Here is a 9570-nt window from a genome sequence, read left to right on the forward strand (position 1 = left end):
TTAACAACTGAAATACAGTTAGATAAAAATAAACAGATTGATATTAAGAAAGAAAAAGATATGAAAATATGAAAAATATTAAGAGACAAAAATAAACAAAGTTCTAATTTCAGAAATAAAAAGAGAGAATGGAAAAAGGGACAATGAGTGGACATGGGAAAAAATTTATGCATTCAAGACCTAAAAACATTGTAAGATTGATGAACAATACTTATATTCTAAATTTGAAAACACAGAATGGGGGAGAGAAAGAGAGACAGAGAGAGAGAGACATTTATCTATTTTAATAAATATCTGAGTAAAAAAAAACAAAGACAAAGAGAAGAACATCAAAGTCTCAAGGAAAAAAATAATGTCAAGGACCTAACATGGGAGTAATACTCAGACTGACGAAAAAAATCTCAAAATAAAATACAATACAGAATACCTTCAAATAATACCTTCAAAATATTGAAAAAAAATCAATAAAAACTGCTATATAGGCCGGGCACGGTGGCTCACGCCTGTAATCCTAGCACTCTGGGAGGCCGAGGCGGGAGGATTGTTTGAGCTCAGGAGTTCGAGACCAGCCTGAGCAAGAGCGAGACCCCGTCTCTACTAAAAATAGAAAGAAATTAATCAGACAACTAAAAATATATAGAAAAAATTAGCCGGGCATGGTGGCACATGCCTGTAGTCCCTGCTACTTGGGAGGCTGAGGCAGAAGGATTGCTTGAGCCCAGGAATTTGAGGTTGCTGTGAGCTAGGCTGACGCCACGGCACTCGAGCCCGGGCAAAAGAGACTCTGTCTCAAAAAAAACAAACAAACAAACAAAAAAAAACTGCTATACCAAGTGAAACTATTTTTTAAGAATAACACTGAATAATGATGTTTCCAAACAAGCTCATATTGAGAGTAAACTAACAAGTATAGAAAAGTATTCACTTCAAGAAGAAAAGAGATAATCCAAGAAGGAACATCAGAGAGGCTGAGAATCATTATCAGTCTAAAACAAATAATAATAATTTTTAATGCATGACATTACAAATAAAGAAATAATAGAAAATAACAACATAAGTTGGAAAAGAATAACTGGAGTTAGCATTTTAGAGTCTTAACTTTACGCTTTGTTAAATTAATAATGTACACTTTTATTTCTATCATAAAATAAAATAATAGAAATGAGATTTTATCTTAGTAATCTAAAAAGGCATGAAAGCAGAGCAAAAAGAAATATAGAACATGTGAGACAAACAGAATGCAGAAAAGCAATGGTAGATATCCAGACGTAACTTTAATTATGAATTAAGTAAATTTATATAGCCCTTACATTACAAGACAAATGCATTATTTAAATAACCAACAGAACTCCATCTTCTACTGATGATACAGTAATTTTGTATCAAACTAACTTTCTCACTGAGAAACATATAAATGCTGGATAAACACAAGCAACAACACATACAATGTTAGTCATTGCAGGACAATAACGCCAACCAGGTTTTGACTGGCTAAATGCTAGAGAAAAGGCAGTACCCTGGAGTGATGCTCACTTTAAAGTGATGTTCACTTTAACCTTTCATTTGGCAATTGTGCCCAATTTTAGCACAGCAGAACCACCACTGAAATTAATAGTGATGTTGGTGTTTCTTTCACCAGCCATCTTCGGGTCCTCACCTGGAACATAATCATCTGGTGAGTTTTTCATCTTAATTATTACATTTATTCCAATTTTCCCACTTTCTTGTGATCTATAATGTCATCATTATATGCTACCAGAAAATTTCTGACACTTTGACCTACCTTAGTGTGGAGGTCAATGTCTTCTCCATGTTTTTTGGAGCCATCTGGGATAAAGTTTAGATTATCCTCTAGTATTATTTCTAGGTGCTAAATCTTCAACCTTGGGACAGAGCTCCAAATAATTTACTCTCACATTCAAGTAAAGTGGGAATTCTAGTTCTTAAGAGGGAGTAAGTGTATAGTCTTCTTTGGCAGATTTAGAGTTTCTAGTGAAATACAGAACTTTAAGACTTTAGGGTCACAAACCTAGGTATTTCCTTTTATGTATCTGGGTTCCATTCTTTCCAGTTCAATGCTTTGACTTTAGCATCATAAATCTTCTTTGGTTGGAATTTAAACCTTTCTAGAAGGTCACATTTTCTGATAATTGTTTGTTCTCACTCTCAATTTTCTCTACTCTCCTCCTAAAAGACATGACAGGCTTTTCACATATTCCCAATGAGACAAACTGGCTTTCACAGTAGGGTTTCTAATGCCAGTTAATCTCTCTCAGAAGTGCATTACCTTTCCCTAGTGTGTTGATCTAGTTTAGTAATAATCTCCTGATTTTTTTGTCTGTGTTATTAATTTTATATTTCTGTGTGAAAATACTATCATATATATACCATATAGTTTAAAACAACATTTTTTTTTTGTCTCATTGTTTCTGTGAGCGAGGAGTCCAGGTATGGCTTAGCTGGTTTCTCTTCTTAGGGTATTCCTAGGCTGCAATTAAGATATAGGCTGGGCTACAATCTCATTTCGAAGCTTAACTGGGATAGGATCTAGTTCCCTGTTTGTGTGGTTGTTAGTAGCATTCACTTTTTTGTGGATGTAGTACAGGGTGCTGCACATATTTTTACTGTTGAGGATATTTTATCCTCTTGTAATGAGGATACTCTCAGTTCCTAGAGGTCACCCACAGACCTGGCTATGTGAGGTTCCCCAATGCAGTCACTTGTTCACAGCAAGAAAGTGAGAGACTTCAGTGATATGACAGCTACAATCTTATGTAACATAATTATACTATTGCACACATGTAATCATGTCTATACTATCACCTTTGCCATATTCTATTCGTTAGAAGTAAATGACAGGTCCCACTTATACTCAAGAGGAGAAGACATCACAAGGGTGTGAACAACATGGTATGGGGTTAATGGCAGCCAATATAAGAGTCTGTTCACCACAGTTTGTGTAGTTACTCCTCAATTCATAATTTTCAAATGCTGGATACAAGTTTGTACCAGGTAGAACATTCCCTTCCATTGGTATAATAAAACATTCTAATCCAATAAAATATACTAATCCAACACCTTTGAATATTTTAACAGTTGCACTGCTACCTCATATCACGGGCTATGTGTTTCAACAGTACCAGGGTTTTCTTGTTGCCAGCCAGATGATGAGCAATCCCATTCAAAGCCTCATCTCATCGTCTGGGCTCCTAGAAAACTCTTGGCACCTATGTATGGTTTTACTAGGAAGGAAATATTGGTTGGAGATTAGCATGCAGGATGTCTTTCAAGGGGTGTCATTTTAAGCAAAACACACTGAAGAAAGGAGAAAGACTCTAGACTGGGTAGAGGAGGAGGCTAAATCAGACGGCAACCCTGGAGGCTTTTGGCCAAGATGGCAGACTAGAAGCAGCTTGCACACACCTCTCTGAAGGAGAGGATTGAAAGTTGCAAGTACTTGCCACCTATAGATGGACCTTTTTGGAGACAGAATTGTAAATCATCAGAGAAGTGATAGGAGACACAGTAAAGGAGAAGAAGACAAGGTGATCCACTCAACAAAATTAGAAGGTACCTGAGGGGAGCATCCATATGTGGGGAAGGATAGGAGTAGAGAACCACAGGGTTCCATGTTTCCCCACAGACACTGTATCTGAGCTGTGAGAGGACCCCCACAACTACCAGGTCTCTGGACTGATGAGGGAGCTGCATTGGGACTGCGCAGCAACATTACACCAGAGAGTGGGCACAGCAGGGATCTGCTGGCTTCCCTTCCTGGGTCACTGTAGCTGATGCCATTCTGTGTGATCAGGTCCAGAGTACTTGGTGTACACAGGGATCAGCTTTGCTGTCACTGAGAGAGTAGGGAGAGAAGACACCCCATGACTGGAAACCAAGTGCTCCCCACTCAAACCAGGGAATTTGAACAGAACAGATGCCGCTACCAACTGAGAAACCTGACAGCAATGGCCTCAGTGGGCACTGTGTTGGGAAAATGCCCCAGCTGCCATGCAGCCCAGCCCCATGGCACCATATCCATGGTCCGCCATTTTACCCATTGGATCCACTAGTCACAAGTTGTTCCCTACCACCATTGAAATTGGACCCAAGTGAAGTGAATTCCCACAGCCCTGACACCCATGGCCACCACCTAGATATCCTCACTTAACTGCCATGTCACCACCACAGGAAGACTTGGGCAGAGCAGTCTCTTGCAATGCCCACCTGAGTGGAGAGGGACTCACCCAGCCTCCTGCTTAAGCTTCCAACAGTGGGTCGGGGACCAACTCACCACTTTCCATGACAATGCTCCAGCACCAGATTGGTCTATGACAACCACAGGGGAACAGGAGAAAGCAGAAAAGCTGCATTGCAGGTGCTCTGTGCACCTTCCTGTCTCCTGCCAGGTCAATATTCCAGAGTAGGACATAAAGGCACTATCTAGCAACTTCTCCTTCTTCTAAGTAGGAGAGTTCCCAGAAAAGAAAAACAAGTACAATGGAAACATATCCACCCTGAACTGAGAGACAAGTTTCAGATGAGATGAAACTAATAGCAAAAGAACTCTAGCAACATGAAAAAACAAGCTAGTTTGACACCCTCAAAGGATTACAATAGATTTATGTAATGGACCTCAACCAAAAGGAAATTGTCAAAATGAGAGAAGTGGAATTCAGAATAGGAATGGCAAATAAGTTGCATGTGATTGAAGAGGAAGTTAAAAAACAATGCAAAGAAGCCAAAAAAAATTTCAGGACAATGAAAAAAAATGAAACAGTCACTAAAGAGCTAGACAAAATAAGAAAGGATGAAAATAGAACTTAAATAAATGAAAAAAGAATCATTTAGGAAATGTCAAAATACAGCAGAAAGCTTCAACAACAGGCTAGGCCAACAAGAAAAAGAAATTTCAGAGCTTGAAGACAAGGCTTTTGAACTAATTTGGTCAGTCAAAGAAGGAGAAAAAGGAATAAGGAAGAATGAATAATCACTCAGAGAAATATGGGACTATGTAAAATGAGCCAATATAAAAATTATAGGTATCCCTGAGGGTGAATTTAAAAAAAAGCAAAAAGCTTGAAAAACTATTTAAGGAAATTATTGGTGAAAACATCCCTGGTAATGGCAGAGATTCAGATATGCAGATAGAAGAAGTTCATCGAGCACTGGGAAGATTCACATCAATTAGGACATCTCCAAGACACATAGTAACCAACCTGGCCAAAGTCAAAAGGAAGGAGAAAATTCTACAAGCTGCAAGATGAAAGTGACAATTAACCAACAAAGAAAACTCATCAGGCTAATAGCAGACTTCTCACTAGAGAATTTACAAGCTACAAGGGATTGGGGCACCATTTTTAGTCTTCTTAAACAGAACAACTGCCAGTCAAGAATTTTGTATCCTGCAAAACTAAATTTCATAAATAATAGAGAAACAAAGACTTTTCCAGACAAGTAAACACTAAAGCAATTTGTCACTACTAGACTTGCCCTACAGGAAATGCTCAAAAGTGCACAATATTTGGAATAGAACAATAGATACCCACCAGTGTGAAAACACTACAAAGTTAAAGCTCACAGCTCTTATAAAACAGTAGCACAAGAGGAAAAACAAAATTACAAGGTATCATTCAGCATGATGAACAGAACAGTATCCCATATATAAATACCAACCCTGAAAGTGAGTGGTCTTAATGCTCCACATAAAAGACATAGACTGGCTGAATGGAGGAAAAAAATACAACTCATTTATATGCTGTTTACAAGAAACCTAACTAACTCACGAGGTCTTGTACACACTCAAGGTAAAGGGATGAAAAAAAGTATTCCACATATGGAAATCAAAAGAGAGCAAGTGTAGTCATTCTTATATTAGATAAAAAAAAAACTTGAAGTCAATCAACAATGGTTAAAAAAATACAAAGATGATCATTATATAATAGTAAAGGGAGAAAATCAGCAAGAAGACATAACAATTCTAAACATATATGCATCCAATATGGAGTTCCCAGATTCACAAAACAAGTTTTGCTCGATCTAAGCAAAAAAATAAATAGTAGCATTATAATTGCCAGGAACTTGAACACAACACTGACAGAATTGGACAGATTATTGAAGCAGAAAATCAACACTGGACTAAATGGGACCCTAGAACAAATGGATCTAACAGAAATTTACAGAACATTCTACCAAAAAACTACTGAATATACATTCTTCTCATTAACACATGGGACATTTCCCAAGATTGATCATATCTTAGGCCACAAATCAAGTATCTGCAAATTCAAAGAAATCAAAATCATATCCAGTACCATCTCAGGCCACAGTAGAATAAAGCTAAAAATCAATTCCAAGAGAAACACTCAAATCTACACGAAGTCATGGAAATTAAACAACCTAGTGCTGAATGATCCTTGGGTCTATGATAAAATTAAAATGGAAATCAAAAGATTCCTTGAACATCAATGACGTAGGAGACAAAAGCTTTCAAAATCTATGGTCTAAAGTAAAAGCAGTCCCAAGAGGAAAGTTCATAGCCTTAAATGCTTATATCAAAAAGACAGAAATATCAGAAATTAATAATCTAATGTCACACCTCAAGGTACTGAAAAGAAAAAGAAAAAAAAAGAACAAATAAAACCTAAATCCAACAGAATAAAAGAAATAACAAAGCTCAGAACAGAACTAAATGAAATGGAAACAAACAAACAAAATACAAAGGATCAATGAAACAACAAACTTGTTCTTTGAAAACATAAACAAAATAGATAAACCACAAGCCAGAAATAGAAGAGAAAGGACTCAAATAAGCTCAATCAGAAATCAAAAAGTAGATATTACAACTGACATTACAGAAATATAAAATGTCATCCATGAATACTATGAAAACCTCTGTGCACACAAACTAGAAAATGTAGGGGAAATAGATAAATTCCTGGAAACACACAACCTCCAAAACCTGAATCAGAAAAAACAGAAATTCTGAACAGACCAACAAAAAACAGTAAGATTGAAGCAACAACAATAAAAATAAATAAATGGGACAATTAAATTAAAAACCATCACAGCAAAGAAAGTAATTAACAGAGTAAATAGACAATGTACAGAACGGGAGAAAATATTTGTAAACTGTGCAATTGACTAAGGGCTAAAATCCAGAATCTACAAAGAACTCAAACAAATCAGCAAGAGAAAACAACCACATCAATAATTGCTCAGAAGACATGAATAGAAGTTTTTCAAAAGAAGATATGCAAATGGACAAAAAAACGCATATGAAAGAATGTTCAACATCATTAATCATCAGGGAAATGCAAATTAAAACCACAATGAGATAACACCTTATCCCTGTCAGAATGGCTGTTATTGAAAAGTCAAAACAACAACAACAACAACAACAACAACAACAACATCAACAAAAAAGCAGTAGATTCTGGTGTGGATGCAGAGAATGAGGAATGCTTATACACTGTAAGGCTGTGAACTAGTACAACATCTATGGAAAATAGTATGGAGATTCCTCAAAGAAATAAAAGTAGACCTATCATTCAAACCAGCAATCCCACTACTGGGTATCTAACATAAAGGAAAAAAATACTTTTGTCAAAAAGACACTTGCACTTGAATATTTATTGCAGCACAATTCACAATTGTAAAGATGTGGAATCAACCCAAGTGCCCATCAATTCATGAGTAGATTAACAAAATGTAGTGTGTGTATGTAACTCTGGAGTTCAGTGCGCAGCCTTATTCTCTCTTCTATGTACTCTTTATATATAATCTATATATTGAATATTTCCAATTGCTAAATGTATTAACATCCTATCTGGGTTCTAGACCCCTATATCAAACCGTTAATGACAATTCTACTTGGATGTTTGGTATTCTAAACTTAACATGTTCAAACCATAACATCATTTCCTCACTATTCGCCTGCTTCAATAAACAAACTGTTGACAATATTCTCCATCTCAATAAATGTCATCACTATGTCTTCAGTTTCTCAACTCAAAATCAAGTATACCTTCCTCATTTTTTCCTTTAGGCTTCATTCTATACACTCGATTCATTTAGGAAGAACTGTCAGTCATATATCCAAAATATAACCAAATCACAGTAAATATTCCAGCCACCATCATCTTTGTTCTGGAAGTCTGGCTTAAGACTCTAATTGCTCTTCATCCATCCACTCGCTCACACCAAAAATCTGTTACATATAACAGAGCTAATTTGATATTTTTTAAACGGTAAATGATATCTGTCACTCTCATGCTTAACATATCAGTTACTTCCTCTTTGCCTTTGAATAAAATTCACATTTCTTATCACATCTTACATGGCCCTAAATTATCTACATTCTGTCTGATTCACCAACCTCGACTTTTTCCTTTAAGGCTGACTGTGTTTCAACTCCTCTGGCGTTTTTTATATTTCATAAAAATGCAAGTTTGTATTAACTCAGGGCCTGTGCAGAGACTGGTAACAGTATCTCAGAATCCACCCTTTCCTTCTCCTCTGTAATACAAATACCTGAACTGCAGCTGATAACATCCCTGGCAGCTGCATACTATATTCCCAGCCTCTTTATTGAATTATGATCAAATCCAGGCCAATGTAATGTAAATGAAGAACGTATACATCACTTTCAAGTCCGTCATCTGCATAAAAGCTGCTGTCCTGTACTCTCTCTTTTGACCTTTACTCTAGCCATGAAATGGGGAAAACTGGAACAACCTTGGGGACCTAGTACTGAGGATGACAGAGCCACACAATAAGGTCTGGACTACAAATCTTGGAGTTGCGCAAGAAACAAACTTCTATCTTCTTAAATACATTGTATCATATTAAGGGTTTCTGCACTTTGAATGCTATTTCTCCAAATATTTGCATGACTCTATCATTTTCATCACTTACATCTTTAATCAAAAGTCCCCTTAAAAGGACTTCAGTCTCTCCACCTGTTTTAAGAAGCTCTACATCCATTCACCACTAATTGAAATCATCTGTTTATTTAGTTTTATTTTTATTTTGCAAAGTCAAAGAGAGAAGAAATCTACTATGCCTTATTTAGCACTATTAACATATCAGTCTCAGACCCCAAGTATTAATATATGTACTCATTAATTTTTTTCTAGTGTGGTTAGACAGTGTGTGCCTTTTCTTTCTTTTTTTTTTTTATTTTCAATTACTATGGGTACAGAATAGTTGTATATCTTTATAGGGTACAAGTGATGTTTTAATACAAGCATACAATGTGAATTAATCAAATCAGGGTAATTGGGGTATGTGTCACCTCAGGCATTTAACATTTTTTGAGTTAGGAACATTCCAATTCTACCCTTCTAGTTATTTTAAAGTATATCCTAATTTATTATTGATCATAATCACCATGTTGTGCTATCAAATATTGTTCATTAAATCTAACTATATTTTTGCACCTGTTAACCATCTCCACTTTATTCCTCCCTCCCAGCTACTCTTCCCAACCTCTTGGTAACCATCATTCTACTCTCTGTCTCCATGAGATCAATTGTTTTTAATATTTATCTCCCACATATTAGTGAAAACATA

This window comes from Propithecus coquereli, unplaced genomic scaffold, assembly GCF_000956105.1.
Source record: "Propithecus coquereli isolate 6110/MARCELLA unplaced genomic scaffold, Pcoq_1.0 Scaffold397, whole genome shotgun sequence".
Taxonomy (NCBI): Eukaryota; Metazoa; Chordata; class Mammalia; order Primates; family Indriidae; genus Propithecus; species Propithecus coquereli.